General features: G+C 49.4%; 1 long non-coding RNA gene across 1 annotated transcript in view; it reads left to right on the top strand.

Annotated features, from left to right (window-relative positions):
* Positions 1-6,608: 6,608 nt before the first annotated feature.
* LOC117200130 (uncharacterized) overlaps positions 6,609-23,062 on the top strand; it is a 31,542-nt gene continuing 15,088 nt past the window's right edge. Inside the window, exons 1-3 of the long non-coding RNA XR_004481575.2 lie at positions 6,609-14,067; positions 16,298-16,889; positions 17,664-17,757. This is a non-coding gene — a long non-coding RNA (uncharacterized LOC117200130). The remainder of the gene's footprint in view (positions 14,068-16,297; positions 16,890-17,663; positions 17,758-23,062) is intronic.

Below are 23,062 nucleotides of genomic sequence, written 5' to 3'. Positions count from 1 at the left end.
TAGGGGGTTACTCCTCTAATCACTCCTGTGTTTTTCAGGCATGCATGGCTGTTCCTCTGTGAATCGCTAAACGGACCAATTTAGCAAACAATCAAGTCTGTTCAGAGGAGGACATTAATGGGAAGTGAGTGGGCATATAATTATATAGTCAGAACAATAAGAAGAACTTTGCTTTCCTCCAACTGTTTTTTTCACATTCTGCCTGGCATAGAAACAGGCTCAGGTACAGAGCAAATGTTTCTCATCCTAATAGAGAGGTGATGGTGGTGACAGTTCGGGGATGATGGAGTGTTCATATTGGGGAAGGTATTGCTGACAGCTCTGTGGAGATTATAGTGATGATGGTATAGATGTTGGTAGTACCATTTTTAGTGGTGTTGATTAAAGTTATGGTGACACTGGTATTGTTTACGGTTATGGTGGCAGTGATGATGATGGTGGTGTTGGCGTTGGTGTTGTCCAGTTATGGTGATGATGGAAGCCATAATGGTGGTGGTGGTTAAGGTGACAGTGATGGTGGTATTTTTTTTTTTCTTTTTTTTGGCCTTGCAGCATGCAGGATCTTAGTTCCTCGACCAGGGATTGAACCCATGCCCCCTGCAGTGGAAGCACAGAGTCTTAACTACTGGACCGCCAGGGAAGCCCGTGAGGGTGGTATTGATTATGGTAGTGGTAAGAGTGATAGTGATGGTGGTGGTCGTAATGACGTCGGTAGTGGTGATAGCGGTAAAGGCGAGGGTGGTGTCAGTGTTGCAAACGGTGGTCATATTTTTGGTGGCAAAATGACAATTATCTTGGATGGTGGTGACAGTGACAGTGGGGTTGGTATAAGAATGGTGGAGGTGTTGGTCAAAATGATTTTACTGATGCCTTGTGTTGGTGATGATGGTAGTGGTATTGGTGTCAGTGCTAGTGGCAGTACTGTTTTTGATGGTGTTGGTGACACCTGCCTGTCTTAGTTGGTAGAACTAACTGATGGAAGTAAGCGGTGGTGGTACGGGTGCTGGCGTCAGTGGTGAACTTGACAGTAGCCTTGCTGTCAGGCTGACAACTGTGGTGATGATGATGGTGGTCCCAGTGATAGTGGCAGTAATAGGGAGGGTGTTAGTGGAGACAGGGATGATGACCACGTCGGTTGTGATTACACTGAGAGTGGTGTCACTTCTGGCAATGACCCCTAGATTACATGTGCTGCCCGCAGCTCTCCTCTCTGGAGCTGAACGTGTGCAGGATGTGGGGAAAAGGCTCACTACCTTCCCCCAAAGCCCTCCGTCCCACTTGCCGCAGTTCTGGCGAGGATTAGCTGTCTGTGCCAGATTAGTTGGCTGTCTTTTGGGGCCAGTGGGGATGGAGCGGGGAAACAAGTCTGTTGCTAGAAAAGTGGGCCGGGAGGGAGGCCCAGGATTGCTGAGCCGGAGAGTACTCTAGTGGGCAGGTCAGCAGGAAACAGGCACACGAGGGCATGCCCGTGGTGGGGGCCGCACCAGACAGGCGGGCAGGCAGCCGTGGTGGCCGTGCAGGGACTCACGTAGCTGGCAGAACAAGGGCTCTACTTCCTGCTGACTCAGCAGAGCAGGCTGGGGCTGATTCTCCTGGACTAATGTGTCTTCTCCTGGGATTAGCTCACTCAGCTCTGGCTGGGAAAGGGGGAGGGAGACAGCCTCTCCCATCTCCCTGGGCTTAGGGGCCCTTGGGGAGGCTGTGGGCAGAATCTGGGGCCCCAGCAGGGCCAGGGACTGACCCTGTGTGTCCTTGACCTCATTCCCAGTGGGCCCTCATTTGACTGGGTCCCCAGGTGTCAAGGAATCTAGTTACCCTACCCCCCACCCCCTCACCCACTCCACATGGCTGGTTTACCCTGCGTTCAAATCCCAGCTCTGCTGTACAGAAGGCAGCACAGCCTGGGAGGGAGGAGAGGAAGCCCTGGAACCAGACCGTCTAACCTCAATTTCCAGGTCCCCCACGCAGTCACTGTGTGACTTTGGGACAGTCACTTGCCCTCTCTGCGTCTTGGCTCACCGTTTGTGAGATGGGGGCAATGACCGTGCAGCTCATAGGCTGCTGTGAGATCAGATGAGTTACGGCTTACAAAGTGCTTGAGGTGCTGGCATGGAGCGGGCATTCAGAAAGTGCTTGCTCTTACTATTATACTGAGAGTTGAGTCACTTTAAGAGACCCTTAAATTCTCGGGGTCTCAGTTTTCTCACCAGCAAAATGGAGATGATCCTTAATGCGCATGCTTGATAAGAGAATGGAAAAGGAGTAAACAGGTGAAGACGTTAGTTGTTACTGTCCTTGTTGTTAGTATAGGAGCCAGTCCCAGTGTCCCTCCCGGAGCAGGGGGCTCATGTCATGTGGGATTTTCGATCCCTAGAGTGATGGATGCTATCCTGCAGCTCCAGGATCTTGTGCCAGCGCCGGCTGCCTCCTGGAAGCAACTCCTCTTCCTTGTGATGGGGGCATTTGAGGAGATCAGCCATCTAGTTTCTAGCCCTTTGCCCTCCTCCCCCCCTGCCCCAGCCCCAGCTCATGCCCAGGATGGGGTGGAGAAAGGAAGAGAATACTCTAGGAGAGTCCTCCCACGCTGAGGCTTCTGAGGAATCTTTTCTCATTCCTTCATCCCTACTTCCCTCTCTGTTTCTCTTCCTTCACTTCCTCGTTTGCTCATTCATTCATTCACTCATTCATTCATTCATTTCTCTACAGGACATGGAGGTCGTGGGGTCTGCCTTTGTCTCAGAGAGAATCTAGTTCAGGCTTCAATCAGGGCTTCAGTGAATGATTCTGAGAGTGAGAGCAAGAGAGGAAGAGGGGGATTGAGAGGGAGAGGGAGGGAGAGAAAGCATTACGTGAAAATCAAACTTTACATTGAGGAAAACTGTCGACAGTGACGCTATTTAGATACCATAAAATCAACAGCTAAATAAAAGGACGGAGGAAAAAAAGGAAAAAAAATCAACTGTATGAATAGTTTATTTTCTCAGCTGTAAAAGAGACAAAAATGACACACTCCCATGGATCTAACTTTTTTCCCCCGTTTCATTGGGCTTCAGATGCACAGAGTTGAGTCCTCTGTGCCAGTTTAATTTGTCCCCTCTTCCCAGATTTCCATTCCTATTCCTTACTCCCTTCCCCAATCCAGGAATCCACTCCAATATGTATTTTTTAAAACTATGTCCTTAAAATGTGTTTATCTTTACAAAATATGCATTTGGGGGGTTCATTTACAAAATAGTACTGTGGGGCTTCCCTGGTGGCGCAGTGGTTGAGAGTCCGCCTGCCGATGCGGGGGACACGGGTTTGTGCCCCGGTCCGGGAGGATCCCACATGCCGTGGAGCGGCTGGGCCCGTGAGCCATGGCCGCTGAGCCTGTGTGTCTGGAGCCTGTGCTCCGCAACAGGAGAGGCCACAACAGTGAGAGGCCCGTGTACCACACACACAAAAATAGTCCTGTGCAGTAAATCTTTCTGGTCCCTAATTTTCTTACTCAACACCGTGATTTTGAGGTCTGTCCAGGTTCCTCTACGTAGATTGCTCTGTTCCTTCTTGCTCCTGCATAGTATTCCATTAGAAGCATCCACATGCTTCCCTCATTCATTCCCCCGAGCGATAGATGCATCACCAGCACAGCCTCACAGCATTACTGAAGCGTTAAGCAGAAAGCCCTTAATGCTGAGCTTGCCCGAATTTCCCATTCTGTAAAGTCAGCTGTCATTACAGGGATGTTATGATTGCTTCCATCAGGCCTTTAGGCTACAGAGTTTCCATAATCTTTCATAATCAGTTGCACGAGGGCCTCTTACGCTCTCATTATGATGTAGCACAATTTTCTCCTTCACGTATCACTGATGCTCGTGTTAATCCTTGTCCAGTGCCGGGAACAGGATTGAAGAGATGACTTTCATCAGGCCCCATGTTCTCAAGGGTCTCGCAGTCTAGGAAATGGGCCATTCAGGGCAGGGGTGGGTTGCAAAAGAGTCAGAGATCAGTTCTGCTGGTGGAGGGCAGAGCCCCCGGCGTAGGGTTTTAACAGTTGAGTAGGAGCTCACCAGGTAGATGCAGGGAGAGAAATGGGGCAGAGGTGTTTCCAATAGAAGGAACACCCTAGGTAAAGGGTCAGAAGCATGTAGCAGCTCAGCAGGTTTAGGAAACTTCATGGTTTTGTTATGGCTGAGGCAAAGGATATGAAAGGGAAGAGGCCAGAGGCAAGAGCTGTTTGTTGAGTTATTATGTGCCAGGCACTGTTGAAGCGGTTAAGTACAGAACCTATTTTAAGCCACACAAGAACCCTAGGAAGACACCATTATCATTCCCCTTTGACAGGAAAGGAAATGGAGTCCCAGAGAGGTTAGTAACTTGCCCACAGTCACACAGCTTATAGATGGGATCCCTAAGAACTGAAGCCAGGCTGTCTGGGTTCACAGTCACAATGTTATGACCTCTGAAAGTTGAGGAAGGTGAGGAGGTCAGTGAGAAGGCCGACAAGGGGCAAGCAAGAAGGCACAGGAGCCTCACGTGAGAGCCGTGCCGCGTGGTGAGCGTGGAGACCACAGGAGTGCACGAGGGCTGTGTGCTTGAGTGTGCCAGGGCGGACATGTCTGTGCCACAGGGCCAGTCCCACTAGGACTCGGTGAGTGTGCGTGTGTGTGCGTGTGTGTGAGAGAATCTCACACTTGCATGTAAGTGTGGGAATCTCTGGCTGCCCATGGGTCTGAGCATGTGTCCTGTGGGCATGAGAGTGGGCCTTGGTGTCCTGCCCTCCTGGGGCCCCAGGGAAGCTGTCAGAGCCCATTAGCCTGGCCTGGTGTGAGGGGTCTGGCCTTGGCCTCAGAAGCTGAACGGTGCACATCAAAGGCAGTCTGAGCCTGGGACCAGTGGGGCGGAATAATTTAATGAGGGTCCAGGAGGGAGGCTGCGGCTGGTGAGGGTTGCCAATATGTGCCCAGCACAGCTCCCAGGCTCCACCGCCAAGCATCTGGGGTCTGCATGTGTGTCAGGGAGGGGAAAGGCTGTGCTGGGTACCTGGCCACGCTGCCCTCCTTCCCTGGGCACCGGCAGAGCTGCATCTGAAGCCCAGGCTCAGGCTCCCGGCTTTTGCCTGGATGTCAATCTAGCCCCCAGTCTCCCCAAGGAACTTCAGGGGAACCAGGATGGCAACTCAGGCATTTTCATCTTTCAGGCCCTTCTGACATTTCCGTGAGGTGGAACACACAGAGAATCATTCCCGGGTCAACTAGTCTAAGCCCCTGGCCTTACAGAGGGGTGTGTGTGTGTGTGTGTGTGTGTGTGTGTGTGTGTGTGTGTGTGTCCTTTTGTGAGGGCCTTGGGTCAGAGAGAGAAATGTGGGAGGACTCAATCTAGTCAGTTTTTCTATGCATGATGTGGGAAGAAAAAGGAGGATTTTCGGCAGGGGTAGGAGGAGGGACTGAAGATGAAGGTTCACGTGAGGACACAGTGGCCCTTGCCAGGAAGCGGTTGTGATGGGGCAAAGCAGAAGTTGTCCGTGTCGTCAGGGTCTTGGGTAACAGGAACGCAGCCCCTTTTTGTCCAGTGACCACAGTGTGAGAGCATCTCTGGGAGGCCCCTCTGACAAATGTCTTTTCATGGCAAGAACCTCCCGTGGGTTTTAGGTCCATCTACAGGGTCAGGCTCAAACTCCTTCTCTCTACATGTAAGGCTTCCTTCCAATTCCCGATCTATCATCTGAACGCATCCACAAATCAGTTTTTTCGACTGACGCATACTCTTGAACAGAAATGCTTTTGACAGGACAGGAATGCTCCCATTAGACACACACTCCCCTCCCGCCACCATCATTTACACTGTACCATTTCGTCCATCTACACCACCTTCTTGGCACCAGAAAGCACTTGATTTGGGACCCTTGAGCATAAGCTCTTCGAGAGAGGCTTGTATATTTTATGTGTCATAATCTAGCATGTGGTAAGTATTGATAAATATGTGTTGAAGAGCTGACTCCAATTTGCCTCATTTCCTGTACCTCAAGTCCACCCTCCACTCCTTATTTCACCCATGCTGGCCTCTGTTCTCTGAAACACAATTTTCCATCTGGAAAGCGTCTTGGTGAACTCCAACTCACCACTCCAGACCCAGATCAAGCGGCCCCACCTCTGGTCCAGGGCGGCTGCTCCCTGCTCTGAGCTCCCACATGCTGTGTCTGTCTCTGTGTTATAGCCCCCCATCCTGGCATTGTAATTATTTGTTTACGTGTCTGGTCCGTCCAGCTCAGCGCATCTGTTAGAGGACTCTGACAGGTGTCACTGTTCATGGGCTAGGCTTTGGGATTAGTCTGTATTAGATACATACATTAGTTGGCTTACCAACTTTGGTAAATCCCATTAGCAGCTCTGGGTGCTTTGCCCCCAAATCCTGGCGCCTTGGTCCTCAACTTCAGTGGGTGTTGGAAGAGGCCTCATGACTCAGGGTCTGGCCCTTTCAGGGAGGAGCGTCCCCAGTGTGGCTCCAGGCAGAAGACAAATACTAGCTCTCAAGCTGGGACCAGTACTGCCTGGCCCGGCCAGGCCCCTCCTGGCCTGTGACTTGGCACTTTCTGGGGCAACCTGCTGGGTTTGGCCAGGGCGAGTTGCCTGGGCCTGTGGGGAACTGCTGGCAGCAGACACTTGCCAGGGTTGCTGATGACGATGCCAGGATGCACCCATGCAACACCATGCTGGTTCAGGCGCCCCCTCTTAAAGGCTCAGCGCGTAACTCCCACCCCAGGGTCTAGCCTTAGCTGCGCAGGGTCCCTGATCAGGGTCAGCTCATCTCTTCTGCAGCAGGAGGGTGGTGCATGTGAGTGTGAAAGTGAGAGAACGTGGGTGTGTGAGTAGACAGACGAGTGAAAGGATCATGTGTGATGAGTGTAGGTGAGTGTGTGCTGTGTGTGACCACATATGACCATGTGCGTGTAATGAGTGGACGTGTGCAATGCCATGTGTGCAGGTATACAAACCAGCTGGGGATGTGGGTGGGAACGGCTGTCTATGTCCATGTGTACATTCATGGGTTTGTGTGTAACAGTTTCTGGGTAAGCTGTGTGGTGTGTGGATGTGTGTACACGTGACTCTGTGTGACAGCAGAGATGTGAATTTGAGTCCTGGTTCTGCCATTTCCTAAATGTGTTGAAAACTTAAATAAATCCCTTCCCCTCCTTCTGTAAAATGGGATGGCATAGACAAGATATCTCTTAAGTTCCCTTCTAGCTTTGATATTCAGTGACCAGTTTAGGAGTTGAGCACAAGTGTGTGAAAGTTGTGTGTGCACCTGTGTGTGTGTGCACACGCGGCAGCAGAGTGGTGCTGTGCAAAGGGCATGGCTTTGAATTCTGATTCCACGTTTAACAGTTATGTGGTCTCAGCTTAGTCCCTTCCCCTCTCTGAGCCTCAGTTTCCTCGTCTGCAGATGCTAGTGATTCTTACAGGGCTGCTGTGAGGACTAGGAAATATTGTTTGCAATGGGTCTAGCTTGGAATCTGGCTGAGTTCCCTCTGCAAGAGATGCATGTGTGTGTGTGCATGTCTGTGTGGATATGCGTGTGTGCACGTGGACGGCCATGCTCACATGCTTGACTGTGCAGGTTGGTCTGGAAAACAGAGTAATTGATCTAGATCACTCCTGCCCTCTGGGGTTTCTGACTGCTTGGGACACAGCCACCCAGGAGAGGTAGAGCTGGGCAGTCAATTTCCAGCTACCCACCTGGCCCCACGTGATTCTGAGGGCTGCCCCAGACTGTCACATGGGCGCAGTGGCCTGGAAAGGAGGATTGGTGTGGGCAGGAGACAGGCCTCCTAAATCCGCTTAGTGCCCACCCCACTATTCGGGGTATTAGAGACTAAAGAAATTCTTCTTCTTCTTAGAGGGTCAACTGCCAACCTGGGATGGTGGCTGAGCTGAGCGTGAACCCCTGAGCCCCATGCCCATCTAGAATGAGGCTTCAGAGTGGAGGGCCAGGAACAGACAGGGTCCTGCCCTCAGAGAGCTCCCAGCCAGATGGAGAGAGCCAGGAGAGTCAGGCTCGAAAGCGGGGTGGGGGTAAGGAAGGTTTTCTAGCAGGAAGCAGGCTGGAGGGACTCGTAGAGGCTGGAAAGGGAAAGGAGAGCCTTCTGGATGGGAAGACCAGTGTGAACAAATGTGGAGTGATGGGAATGAGCAACGTGTGTGTGTGTGTGTGTGTGTGTGTGTGTATGTGTGTGTGTAGGGGACGACAGGAAGAGGGTGGTGTAGGGGACCTTGGAGAACATCAGATCCAATCTTCCATTTTCTTGGTGAGGAAATGAAGGTAGAGAAGGGAGAGGATACGGATGCGCCTCTGGGCAGAGTGCAGTCATTCTGCTTCCCAACTGGAGTTTAGGGTCTGCCCTTAATTCCTGGGTTCTGAAGAGGGGTGTCAAGCTGAGCTGCCACGGGCCCTCCTTTAGCTGGTCCCACAGGGTTCTTGATGAACTGGGGCAGATGGTGAGCCGTGATGTGTGTCTTCAGGCCAATGGAAGGCTCTGGGGCTAAACAATCTAGAGCAGCTACTAACACTTGGACCTAATCTGCCTGGGCAGGTGCCAAACTCAGATCCTTGACACCCAGAGAAGATCACCAACACTAGACCACAGGTACTAGATGGGCTTCCAAGACACACCAGGAAAGGCTCCAACAACCTGACCTGGAGAGGAACACCACACCCAGACTCTGAACCCGGAGAAACAATCCCCACACCTGGACCAGGTACCTCTGGACCAGCTTCCAATGCAAACTTTGCCTGAGTGGATCCCTACAACTCCATCCAGAAACTCAGTGAAGGTCCCAACATCTAGAGGAGAGCACCCAGAGAGGGTCCCGACACCTGAACTCTGAACAATGAGATCCCAACACGGGCCCAGATGACATCTGATTGACTTCCAACTCAGACACAGAACACCCTGATTGTATCCCAGCAACCTGACCCAGAACACCCGGAGCTGGTCCCAACACCTAACAGACCCCCCCTGCCCCGCTCCGTCCCTTCCGCCCCCAATCCATCTTCGGATGAGCTCATCCCGAGAGGCTTTCGCAGGTTCCAGGGCTTTTTCTGGGGGAAATCTGTGGTCGTCCTTCGGGATGCCTGGGATGACGAGGGGGCAGGAGGCGAGGCCCACGCCCTTTGCAGGGAGGGCTGGGGGTCCAGCTTGAGGAGTGGGCTTTGGCTGCTGCCTGCTGGAGGGTGGGGTGGGAGCGGACGGGCGGGGAGTGCGCGGCAGCCCCCTCCAGCCGCCCCCAGCGCTGGGCGGAAACCGTGCGCCCTGCGAGGCCCAGCAGATTCCGTGCCGCGCGCCCCCCAAACAGCCCGCGGGGCGCTGGGCGCGGGGCCAGGAAATCCGGCGCCGGCCCTTGAAGCGGCCCCAGGTCGGGCGGGGGCGGGTGGCCGCTGGCACCGAAGCCGCCGAGCAACGTGACCGCGCGGCCCCACCGCGGCCTCGGGTCCCCACCGGGACAAGGCGGCCTCTGTGCCGACGCAGCTGATCCCAAATCCCTTCCGGCTGACAGCCCGCGCCGGCTGGGGCCCGGCGGCGTGGGAACCGGGTCGAGTGGGGCCGGGGGTGAGGTGGGCGCGAGGGGAGCGGAATCTAGTGGCGGCGCCCCCGCCCAGAGGCCGTCTGCTCCGGACAGCGTATTTCGCTCCCCGAGGGTAGCAAGAGTTACCGCACTTCCCAGACAGGGAGACTGAGGCTCGCGGTAGTGAGCAGTAGTCTTAGCCCATTTCTTGGTTAAAACCAGGGATCTAAATTAAGCCCCCGTGATAAACTACATACATTGTTGAGAGCTGGGCGGCATCGCGATCCCCATTTTATAAATGAGGGAACTGAGGCTCAGAGAGTTGAAGCCACCTGTCCAAGGTTCCCAGACAGGTGGAGTGAGGGGGGGACTGGAGCCACCTCTGCTGACTCAACGCGGGGCGCTATGTGTATGCAGTCCCCCTGCTGGACCCCCTGGCCACCAGGTAGTCATGGAACATCCCATGGGAGGTTCTGGGGAGGGTGTAAGCCCCTGGGTCCATCTGGTCAAGGAGTTGTGTTTCTGGGTTCCTGAGTGTGGTGGACCCAGTGAAAGTGTGGAGTTAATCTCCTGGAGGACGGATATGGGGCTGAAGTGGGGAGACATCAGAGTGAGGGAGACAGGTGTGGGGATGGAGAGGGGCTTGGAGGGAAATGAACCAGGGGGATGCCTGCTGAGTGCCCCTCTGCTCTGCCCTTAACAGCTGGGGACAAAGCTGGAATCTGAGAGGCTGGAGAAAGGGTCATGGAGGGGTGATGCGCTAGAACAGCCTCACCCTGGCCTCTGGGAACGGGATGGGGATTGTCCGGTGGATTCTTTGGAATTAAAAAGTGGCACCTTCTTAGTGCAGGGGGAGCCTGGCTAGACCCTGGGTTTTGTCCAGCCCCTGTCCTATCTCCCAGGACTGGGGCAGCTCAGGATTTTTCCCCCTTTCCTTGACTAATGTTTGATCTAGACAGGCAGTGTGGGGGGCCGGGGGAGGAGGGAGGATGGCAGGGGCTGGGGGTGGGGTGTTTGCCGAGTGTGCACGGGAGTCTCCCGGGGTGAACGTGCCTGTGTGTGTCTGCGCACGGGCTGCATATCTCTGTGTGACGGTCTTATGTGCGTGTGCCTCTGAGAATGAGCCTGTCTGGCGGGACAGGCATATTGTTTCTGCGTGTGTTGTTTGTGTGTGATCCCTTTTGCTTCATCTGGATCTATGTTATCTCTCTGGGTCTGCGTGTTTGTGGCTTTACTGGTATCAGTGAGTCTTTGTGTGTGGGCCTCCCTCCCGGCCCCCCCGCCGCATCAGGGCCCCGAATGCCACTTTGCTGCCTAAGTGTGCTGAGGAATGTGAGGGGCGAGGGGCGAGGGGAGCACACGTACTGGGCTGCGGGCCTGCTGGTTATGGAAAACTACTGAGGCCTCCTGGGGATGGGCTGGCCAAACCGGCCCAGAGCCTGGCTCGGCAGCTTTTGCCCTCCCAGGCTCCTCCCCCTCTTCTCTGCAGGGCTGGGGACCTGCCGAGATGGGTCTTCCATTAAGCAGAGAGCATGGCCTCCCTCCCACCACTCCCCAGATGGCTAGCCGGGCCTCCGCCCTTCCCTGGGCCTAAGCATCCCTTGGAGAGGGGGAAAGTGAGGCGGTGGGATTATATTTTCTCTGAAGCCCTTCCCAGCCCTGACATTCTCTCCATTCTGTGAACGTTAAAGGGATTTAAAGAGGGCAATTTCACCCCCATTTCAGGGATCGTGAAAGCATAGGGCCCTAGACTATTAGAGTGAGACAGGCTCCTAAGAATGGCCTCATCCTATTCCCTCCATCTTATACACGGGGAGAAAGTGAGGCCTGGATCCAGATCCCCCAGGTACCTTCCGGAAGGACAGGGATCAAGTTTTCAGGTCTCCTGTCTCTCAGTTGCCGGCCCTTCCGCCATCATGGCTGCTTTTCAGCTCGGCCTAATCAGCATGGAAGGAGAGGCCTTTGAGATGACCTTGAAGGATGGGAGGGCTTTGACATTTGGAGATGGGGTCGAGCCAGACAAGCAGCCTGTGGCAAGAAGACATGGGTTGAGATATGGAAGTGGGCCGGTAAGGAGTGCAGTCAGGATGGAGAGCTGGGAGGCACCAGTTGGGCACAGTAGGTGATGGGACTGAAAAAGGTGTGTCTGAGGCGCCCCGGAGGCCAGGCAGAAGTGTGAGGACTTTATCCGCTAGGTGTTTCTGGCAGAAGAGGCCAATTAGCAGTGTAGCAGAGCGATTAAAGACAGGTGCTCTGCAGTCAGATCAGACTGTGTGTATTCAAATCCCAGTTCCAAGACTTTAGTAACTATAATTAACTGTATAACTGTGAGTGGGCTACTTAGACTCTATGTACCTCACTTTTCTCATCTCTGAAATGGAGATAATAACAGTGGTACTTTTCTCATCTTGTGGTAAGGAATACATGAATAAATGAGAATACAGGTAAAGCCCTCAATGCCTGACACACACTAAGGGCTCAGTAATAGTTATGATGATACGATGATATAACCTATATTTTAGGCCAGGCTGGAGGGAAAGAGAGTGAAGGCAGGGAGACCAGTGGGGATTCTAAGGACGTCGTGTGGATGAGAGGTATGGAGGTCCATGGTGAGGTCCCCTGAATGAGTAAGGGACCCAGGCAGAGGGCTCAAGGGGGTCTGGGCTGTTGCAGGAAGGTGGGCAGAACTCGTGTTGAGTGCTGGGGAATGTGAGGGAGAGGTTGAGAATGGCTTCACTGTGGGAGGCGTGGAGGGACCTCCATCAGGGTTTGGGGAGGAGGGTAGGTTAGAGAGGTACTTGAGAGGTGAGTTGACCAAGACCTGGGGACAAGTCTCTGTGGCCAGGGAGGAGGAGAGGCAGAGTCCGGGCTGAGCACTTGTGTTTTAGGCTCCGAGTCACTGGCACCTGGGAAGCTATCTTCAGAGTGGACAGTGGAGGAGGGTTAGTGAGATGTGGGAGGGGACGGAGGAGAGAAGGGGCTCAGCTGTGCTGAGTGTGGGGTGAGCCCCCTGGGGATTTGCTATCAGGCCCGGAGCTCAGGAGCCAGGCCTGGGCTGGCGATGGGTGTGGGGACCATTTGATAGGCTCGTGGTGTGGGCGAGGTCATCCCAGGGAGGCTAAAGATAGAGACGGGGCCTTGGAGCCCAGCCAACCCCCTGCTGAGAAGCAGCACCTTGGGAGAAGCAGCAGCCGGAGGGCTAAAGAAACCGAGGCGAGCTGTGGGCAGAGAGGGCAAGGGAAGGCTGGGCTCCAAGGAGGAGTGCAGACCAAGAGAGCTGCATGCTGGGGACCCGGGGAGGGGCTTGGGGAGAGAGAGAGAGAGAGAGAGAGGGGCTTGGAGGCCACGAGGGACCCCTGCAGAATGCAGCCTGGAGAATAGGGGGCAAAATGCAAGCTGCAGGGAGGCGAGGGAGGAATTAATGGAGTGGGGGAAGCGGAGATGGAGGCAGGTGTCACACTGCCTGGAAGCGTGCTTGAGGAGAAGAGGGGGCCACCTGAAGCAGCCAGACCAGGAAGGCTCTGAGCCTCTGGGTAAAGGGGGCGGGGGGTCCTCCCTATGTTTCAGGTAGAGAAACCGAGGCTCATTCGTACACAGAGTTACAATAAATTCATGTGAAAGACAGCCCAAGATCTCCAACTCTTAATGTAGCAATTTTTTTAAATGAACAATTGAAATTGTATAATACACACACACATACACACATACACACACACTTGTTTTGATCACAGAAATAAAACATGCTTATTGGATAAACCTAGAAACGCATGCACAAAAGTACAAGGGGAAAATACAAAACTTAACCTGTAATTCTACCACCCAGAGATAAGCATTTTTACCATTGTGTATTATGACCTTCTACTTTTTTCCTCTGCAGATATACAGAAATAGACACTGGGGTCATGTACTTACTGTTTTGTAGATCCCTTGTTTCGTTTAGCAACACGTCATGGACGATTTTCCATAGTATCAATAATATATATTCCGTAAGACTATTTTTTTTTCTCTTTTAGCTCACAGTCTAGTCAGGGAGACAGGACAAGGATGGGATCCTCTGACGATCAATCAGGGCAGAACAATGAGGCTGTGTCTTATCAGGGTGTCTGGGGCTGTGGCTAGAACACCAGACCAGGAGCCCGCTGGACTGGCTCATTCAGTCCTGGATTGGCCCCTGGCTCACCATGTAGCCTTGGGTAATATATTTGCCCTCTGTTGATCTCAGAATACCAGAATCACAAACGGATTATGAGCAAGTCTCTTCAGGCCAGCTGCCATCACTGTGAAATGGTAGAGGGAGAGGCTTAGAAAATCAAACGACTCTGACCATCATGATTCTGCAGGTCAGATAACTGCTTTACGCCTCAGTTTCTTCATCTGAAAAGTGAGAATCACATTTACCTACTGTGCCTGCCAGGACTCTGGTGAGAATCCAGTTAGATGAACTGTTATGATGCCTAAAAACAACGAATATTTGGACAATATTTGGGCCACACCATCTCACTTGCCATTCCAGCAACCCTATGAGGTAGGTACTATTTTTGTACCTTATTTTTCCAGGTGAGGAAACCGTGGCTTGGAGAGGTGAGGTCACTTGTTCAAGGTCACAGGTAGGAAGCGGCAGAGTTGGATTCAAGCCCAGGTCTCCCAGTTACCAGCACCATGGATCTTTACACTGCACCGTTCTGATGTGTGGTGTGGGCCTGAGCAGGAAGAGGGACAAGAAGAGCCCTGGGAAAACAGACAGCGAGTGGGAAGCAGCCGCATAGCACAGGGAGATCAGCTTGGTGCTTTGTGACCACCTAGAGCGGTGGGATAGGGAGGGTGGGAGGGAGACGCAAGAGTGAGGAGATATGGGGATATACGTATATGTGTAGCTGATTCACTTTGTTATACAGCAGAAGCTAACACACCATTGTAAAGCAATTATACTCCAATAAAGATGTTAAAATAAAAAAAAAAACAGCCAGATAATAAATCATGTTAGGCTTTGTGGGCCACAGAATCTCTAAAAAAAAAAAGAAGCCCTGGGAGTCTGTGGCCCATTGCACGCTTGGTTCAGCTGTTGTTGTCCCAGGCACCACCATCTGTGGGGAGTGGCCGCCCTCTGGTGTCCTAAATGTGACTTGTCCTCTCAGGGAGGAGAGCTGGCAACCTGCCTGTCTCCGAAGGGTGGGATGAGCTTGGAACAACCCCAACTCGTCCTTTCAGAGTTTGGGGGTTCAGGGAAAGTGAGTGCACTTCCACAACTTACTGGATGTGAGGCTGTGCCCCAGAGGGCTCTGAGTAGAAGTTTCATCAATTTCAGCCCCCATCTGCCTCTCATCCTGGTGTCATTTTGCAGGGTAAGTGGCCCGTTCTATTTCTGACTCGAGTGCTAGTTAGAAGGGTGTTGCATTATTATTATTCTTTAAACCCTGCATTAATGTTTTACGGGCACTTCTGTATCTATGTTACAACACAACAGAAAAAAAAAATAGAATTGTTGCCAATCCTTATGGGGCAAATTTTACTCTGGGCTGATGAAAATTTTGTCATTGGACTGGCACCAGATTGCAAAGTGGCTCAGGCAACACCCAAGGATGTGTGCTTTAAAGGGCTTTCTCAGCTCATTTTATAGTCACCATAACCTTATGAAGAAATTTTTTATGATCATTTTACATATGAGAAAATAGGCTCGAGCTCCATCCAAACTTGTTCGAAGCCAAAGAACTTTGCAAGATGCCACACTGCCCCCCTGTGGCAGCCTTGTGGGTTACTCGGCAAATAGGCCATAGCGGCGTGCCCAGTTGTCTTCCAAATCCAAAGATGTTGTGCTTCTTTCTTTGTGATTGGAGGTGCCAGATGCAACAACTATCCTTCACTGTGGAAGGGGTATTCCGCAACATTCTATTATTACAGCTACTTGGTCTTCCAAAGGCTTGCCTTCTATAGGCCACCGACTCTAGCCAATTACAGGTGATAATTTAAGTAACCGCATGCCATGGACTGGTAGTAGTGTCCCTTTTTCCAATATCAGTGAGTTCATTACTACTTTTGCATCCAAACAGATTGGAAAACAAATTCCAGAGCTATTTGCAGTACTAAAGACTTTCAGAGTTTAGTTAGGAAGACAGAGCAATTCTATGTATTCTGGGAATAAAGGCTTTAATACAGAACTGGGGGCTCACACAGCTGTGGGAAGAGCCAGCCAAGCTGAGGGAGTGGAAATCAAGGAAACTGTGGCTAAAGGTCAGAGAAGCTGACACACGAGATCTCTTCTTCAAGCAGTGAAGTGCATAGTTCCCAAAAGCTTGCCTGGAAACCACTGCAAGTCTCAGAAACCTCCGGAAAGCTCCAGGCATCTCAGTTTGCAGTGGTAAAGGGAGCAGTTCTCACGAGCTTGTGTGAAGGTTTTGTGACACTTTTGTCTGTTCCTGTGTTTGGCTGCAACCACAGCTAGAGATTAATGGCTTCTACGTTGGCTGTACCTTCCAAATCTTGTGTGAATTCTCTTATTTGGCAAATTCTAACCTGGAAGCACATAGGAAAGGGGACTCCGGGAAATGCAGTTCCCAGTCTTAGAAGGGCGTGGCTGCAGCTGAACACAGACATGCCCTCATGGCAAAGATACCGATATATGTTTACTCTTTTGCCTCAGGGCCAAGTTAATTAACTCTGCTTTTCTCTGTCTTAATATATAGTCCGCAAGAATTTTGCAGAGTATCACGCTGTTCACTATATTAGTGGCATTCTACTTACAGACCCATGAGCAGGAGATGTCAAGAATTCTAGATGCCCTCTGATGGGAGATAAACTTCATGAAGGTTCGGGGGTCTGCCACTTGGTGAAGTTTTCAGGGCCCCTCTTATCCTGGAGCAGGAGTTGGCAAATTTTATCTTTAATAAATATTTTAGGCTTTGCAGGGCATAAGGTATCCGTCACCACTACTCAGTTTTGCCATTGTAGTGTGAAACCAGCCATAGACAATAGTTAAATGAATAGATGCGGCTGTGTTCCAATAAAACTTCATTTACAAAAATAGGAGGGGGATCATATTTGGTCTGTGGATAGCTGTTGGCCAACCCCCACCCTAGAGGAGACACTCCTTCTAAAGTAAAGGACAGACTGTTGCTCATCACTCCTCTTACCGCTGAGAAGGGGGCACAACACTTGGTTGTATTTTGATGGTAGCATTGACCACACTTGGGAGTATTGTTTTGACCCTTAATCAGGTGACTCAGGAGGCTTCCAGTTTTGACTACAACCCTGAGAAAAGAGGACTCTGCAGCCGATCCAGGCTGTGATGCCAGCTGTCCTGCTGCTTCAGCCATGTGACCAGCAGTTACCATGGTGCCCAAAATGTCTACGGTGAGTGAGGACACTGCGCAGAGTGTCTGGTAAGCTCTGATAGACCTTCTTGTGAAGATTTTTAGGTTTTGAAGCCGGGCTATGACTTCTGTGGTGGAGAAACACTCTCAATTTGAAAAATATTTCCTGGCCTGCTACTGGGCTTTGGTAGAGACTGAATATTTAACCACGTGACACCAAGAGACTATGTGACCGTGACTGCTTATCACGAGCTGGTTTTACTGGATCGTTACAGATCCACTGAGTCATAAGGCTGGGTGGGCACAGCACCAGTGCATTGTCTGATGAAAGTAATCACTTAGGAGTCATGAATAAATTATAAGGACAGGTGTCTCAGACTCTCATGTCACCTACCAATGAAACTTATTCTATGGCATCAGGAAGGGGTCCCTATGACCAACTGATAGAGGATGAAAAGATTTGGGCTTGGTTCTCTGGTGGTTCAGTGTGATTTGCTGGTGCACACTAGAAAAGGAGTGTGCTCCTGATTACAGACTCTACCGGGGTGGTCCTGAAAGACAAGAGTGAAGGGGCGTGTTCTCAATGGGTAGAGCTGAAAGTGGTACACTTGGTCATGGATTTCCTATAGAGGGAAATATGGCTCAAGATACCTACACACACTGATTCCTGGGCCATGATGAATGACTTGGCCAGTTGGTCAATGGCCAAGAAGGAACAAGACTGAGAGGTTTGGGGAAGAGTTATGTGAGTGTATATTTATGGGGGTGAACATGAAGCATACAGATCTCTGTGTCTTATATTAATGTTTTCCAGGGAGCATCCACTTCAGAAGAGACCGCCACTACCACTCCACCCACTTCCCTCCACCACCCTAGCCTCTCTCCTTGGCCATCCTAGAACTTGCCAGGTGAGCCCAAAGATAATGGCCATGGTGGCATGGATGAAAGTTCTTCATGGACTCAACTACACTGAATCCTTCTCAACAAGGATGATTTAATGCCTGGCCTTCTAGCATCAGAGAATGACGCAGAGCCCTTGATACGGCATCATTCTCCAGAGAGACGTGCCAGCTACTTGATGACTGGTTGACCACATTAGATACCTTATACCGTGATGGAGGCAGTGATTTCTTTTTGCTAGAATCGATAATTTGATAGATTTGCATTCTCTGATTGCATAACCTTCACCAGTACTATTATCTGATATCTTACAGCATGCCTGGTTTATTGTCATGGCATCTCCTACATACTGCCTCTGGTCAAGGGGCCCGTTTTATAGCAAAGGAATTAGGCAATGAACTCATCACCACATGATTCATTGGTAAATATAACCCGTCACCTAGGAGTAGTCAGCCTGATATTAACAGTAGAACAACCAAGTAAAAGTTCACCTAAGGCACCAGCTTAGGGACAGTACCTTATAGGGTTATAGTGCTGTCGTTTACATGTGGTATATGTGCTGAACCAGTGGCTGATATATGTTGCTGTGTCCTTAATAGGTAAGATATGTAGGTCCATGAACAAAGGGGTAGAAGTAGGATTGGCTCTTTCATGATCCATCCTGGTGACCTGATTATGAAATCTGTCTTTACCATTCCTGCAAATATAGGGGGAAAAACGCTTCCTCCAGGGGACACAGTAAAATTTTACTTCCTCCTGGGGACCCAGGCTAAGACAAGTAGAACTTCAGAGTGGAGTGACTGGGTGAGAGGTTTTTGTTTTTTAAAAAAATGCTGTTGTAGAAAGCAACAGAAATGGTTTGAGTCACGAAGATGAAAGGGAGGGAATATTTTAAAGGAATGTAATTCAAAGGAACAAAGCAAAGACTGAACAAGCCCGTAGAGCAGATGGGAACCAGGGAAGATCTGCTGATTTTATAACAGCATTAATGGATGGTATTTGTGATAGTTTTCAAAGATGAGCACAAAGTTTTGGATACTCCTCCCTTCAAGGGGTGGAGCCTAAGCCCCTCTTGTTGAATGTGGGCTGTGCTTAGTGACTTAGTTCTAATGAATAAAATATGGCAGAGATGATGGCCTGTGGCTTCTGAATCTAGGCCATAGAAAACATTGTGACTTTCACCTTGCTCCCTCTTCTATCACTTGATCGAGGAAGCCTGCAGCTGCCGTGTCTTGATGACCATCCAGCGGCCCCTAGACAGGCCTGGGTGGTAGGGACGTGAGTCCTCCTGCCAACTGCCATGTGAGGGCACCATCTTGGAAGCGATGGCCCGGTCCCAGCCTAGCTTTCATATGACTGCAGCTTTGGCTGACATCTTGACTGCAACCCTGAGGGGGCCTGAGCCAGAACCACCAGCTAAGAATCTCTAGAGTTCATGACCTGTAGAAACCGTGGGGTAAATGTCATTTTTAGCAAGTGAGTTTTGGTGTAATTTGTTTTGCAGCAGTAGATAACAAAGACGGTATCTTTACGGTATCTCTAGTGATTATTATTTTTTTTATTTTTTATTTTTTTGCGGTACGCGGGCCTCTCACTGTTGTGGCCTCTCCCGTTGCGGAACACAGGATCCGGACGCTCAGGCTCAGCAGCCATGGCTCACGGGCCCAGCCGCTCCGCGGCATGTGGGATCCTCCCGGACCGGGGTACAAACCCGCGTCCCCTGCATCGGCAGGTGGACTCTCAACCACTGCGCCACCGGGGAAGCCCTCCAGTGATTATTGATCTTGGCATCAGTATTATTAGCCCCATCTGCAAAATAGTCACAGTAATTGTACCTCACTCATAGAGCTGTTTACAAGGCTATAAAATGCTCAACATTGTGCCTAGCACAGAGTGAGAATTCAATAGATGTTACCCGTGCTAGTAGCAGTCATCATCATCATCATCTCAAGATTCAAATTCCCAGGAAAGAGAATCTGATTGACTTAGCTTGGGTTATGTGCCTTCCTCTTGGGCAAGGGAGCACAGGGCACTCTGACTGAGAGTCCTACAAGGTCTGTATTTCCTCAAAGGAAATTAAGATGCTGTTGCCAGGCAAAAAAAAGCAACACTAACTACAAAGGGTGTGTATACTTTAAGGTTCCTTATACATAAAGCCAAATTGCTTTCCAAAAAATGTTGTCTCAATATATATGCTCCTGCCAACAGCACGAGAGCATCCTCTCGGTCCACCTTTGCCAACATTGCTATTATCCCGAAGAAAAGAAGAGCCAGTTTAATGGATGAAAAATAATGATATCTTATTGCTATGTCTACACTTCTTTACTAGTGAAGCTGAATATGTTTCCATGTTTTATTGGCCATTTGTATGTCTTGTTTGCTGAATTAAGGAACACTCATCTAAAAAGTGGGATATTGGGACTTCCCTGATGGTACAGTGGTTGAGAATGCACCTGCCAGTGCAGGGGACATGGGTTTGAGCCCTGGTCCGGGAAGATCCCACATACTGCGGAGCAACTAAGCCCGTGCGCCACAACTACTGAGCCTGCGTGCCACAACTACTGAAGCCCGTGCACCTAGAGCCCATGCTCCGCAACAAGAGAAGCCACCACAATGAGAAGCCCGCGCACCGCAACGAAAAGTAGCCCCTGCTCACCGCAACTAGAGAAAGCCTGCTCGCAGCAACGAAGACCCAACGCAGCCATAAATAAATAAATAAATAAATTTATTAAAAAAATAAAAGGTGGGATATAGAGTTATTTCTGTTGACTTATGTGATTTATTTATGTGCTAATGGTATCAATTTTCTGACATATATTACAAGTATTTCCTCAGTGTATGTTTTTTGTTCTAATTTTGTCTATGAAGCCCTTTGCTCACGATGTTAAATTTTTAATAAGTGAGACTGATCGAGCTTTTCATTTGTTCTATTCCTGCCATGTGTCATCTTTGGGGGGGGTCTGATCTTGCTAGAAATCTTGGAAGGTGGGTGGTACCTATAAGTTTAGTTGAAACATGAATACCAGTCTTAACTTACCTAAGAAGGCCAGAAAGCAAAGGAGTGGTCACTATTTACCAGCCCATTTGTTATTGGCCCTCCAGAACAAAAACTTGCATGACTTTCATCTTCTGCTGGATTGCCACTGCATGGGAGTCCCCAGCTCACACACGAATTGCAGTACATTTAAGGGGACAGTATCTTAGAGGAGAAAAAGTCAAACAATCAAAACAGGAGGGTCCTCCTGAGGTGCAGCCAGTGAGTGATAAAAAACAGAACCGAAACAAAAGTACCACAAGAACTCCAAAGGCAGTGCAACTAAACCTCAAAGACTTTTCAAAAGTGCAAGACATAATTTCTATGTTTGAAAACTTGGCAAATTAATTAAGAAGTATGATCAGAGCTGAGAACTGAATTAACATTCTGATTGATGTTTAAGTTAAACTACCCTTATAATCCAGAGTAAAAACACAAAGAAGTTGAAATCATGAGTGAAAAAAATGGTTGACTCAAATGATAGGACTAGGAAGCTGAACATGCTAATAATAGGAATTACAGAGGGTTAAAAAGGAAAATAGATGGAGAAGTCATAATTAAAGCACAAATAGAAAAATACAGCTTTGTCTAGTTGAATGTGGGCTTACTTGGTCATTGAAAAACCCAGACAAATTCCAGTCTTTTGGCCTATATGTGAAAAATGCACATAAGCATAAATAACTAAAAGGAAAAGATATTACAGATGAAAATCTCCTGGACCTAAAGAAAGGGGAGCCTCCAAATTGAAAGAGCTCAAATAATCCTAGGCATGATTTTTTTTTTTTCTTTTTGCGGTACACAGGCGTCTCACTGCTGTGGCCTCTCCCATTGTGGAGCACAGGCTCCGGACGCGCAGGCTCCGGACGCGCAGGCTCAGCGGCCATGGCTCACGGGCCCAGCCGCTCCGCGGCATGTGGGATCTTACCGGACCGGGGCACGAACCCACGTCCCCTGCATCGGTAGGTGGACTCTCAACCACTGCGCCACCAGGGAAGCCCATAGGCATGAATTTGTTTAAAAAGCAAAAAGACACTAAACTTCAAGGATCAAGAAAAATCTTATAAACTTCTCTTATAAAAAGAACAGGTTACCTACAGAAGGAAAAAGGAATCTGACCTATGTTGGCTATTTCATTTACAACAATGAAAGAGAAAAGATAGTTGAATAATGTCTATAGACTATTGAGGTAAACAGGCTGTGCAATTAAATAATCCTAAATCCAGCAAGGACAGAATTCATCTGACAGCACAAAAGGAAAACAGTTTCATTTGTTTTTTAAAAAATTTATTTGCTTTCCTTCATATATATATCTATACAACTTGAAAATGTTATACTCCATTTATGGTTATTACAAAATATTGGCTATATTCCCCGTGTGGTACAATATATCCTTGTAGCTTATCTTAGGCCCAATAGTTTGTACCTCTTAATCCCCCATCCCTATACTGGCTGTCCCCCCTCTCCCCACTGGTAACCACTAGTTTGTTCTCTATACCTGTGGGTTTGTCTCAAAGGAAAACATTTTCAAACATATGAGGATTCAGAAAAACTACCACAAATGGACGCAACACAAGGAAAATATTTCATCAAATTGAAGATTGAATTGAAATAGAGAGTCTCAAGACATAGAAAGGAAATACTCCAGGAGACAGTGGTGAGCAGTGACTCTGATGATACACATAATTAAAATTAAATGGATGATAATAACATGCCTGGGATCTCTAGTATTAAGTGAGGAGGGTTCTTGAAACAGAAGAAACACATGATTAGGCAAAACCTAAAACTAGACTGTAGTCTTAGATATTATCCTGCTCCTTGTGATTCTGTTTATGATTAGATAAGAATTAGTATAAAACATGTATTGCCACATACAAGCATGAATGTGGGCTGGCAAGAACTGAAATAAAAGCACACTGTCTCGTTATTAAAGTCAAATGAAGAACAACCAGACAGAAAACGGGAGAAAAAGAGGACATAACACAATTAACCAACTAGATCTAACAACATACACAGCACACTCTACCCATCGACAGCAGTATACACATTCTTCTCAAGTGCATGTGGGACATTTTCCAAGATAGAGCCTATGTTAGGCTCAGATGAAGTCTCAGTGAATTTAAAAAGATAGATATCATACAAAGTATCTTCTCTGAGCACGACAGGATGAAGTTAGAAATCAATAACAGAAGTAAAACTGGAAAGTTGTTAAATTTGTGGAAATTAACAGACTCAGATAATCAATGGATCAAAGAGGAAATCACAAGGGAAATTAGAAAATA

This window comes from Orcinus orca, chromosome 1, assembly GCF_937001465.1.
Source record: "Orcinus orca chromosome 1, mOrcOrc1.1, whole genome shotgun sequence".
NCBI lineage: Eukaryota > Metazoa > Chordata > Mammalia > Artiodactyla > Delphinidae > Orcinus > Orcinus orca.
This window is presented reverse-complemented; position numbering and strand designations above follow the sequence as displayed.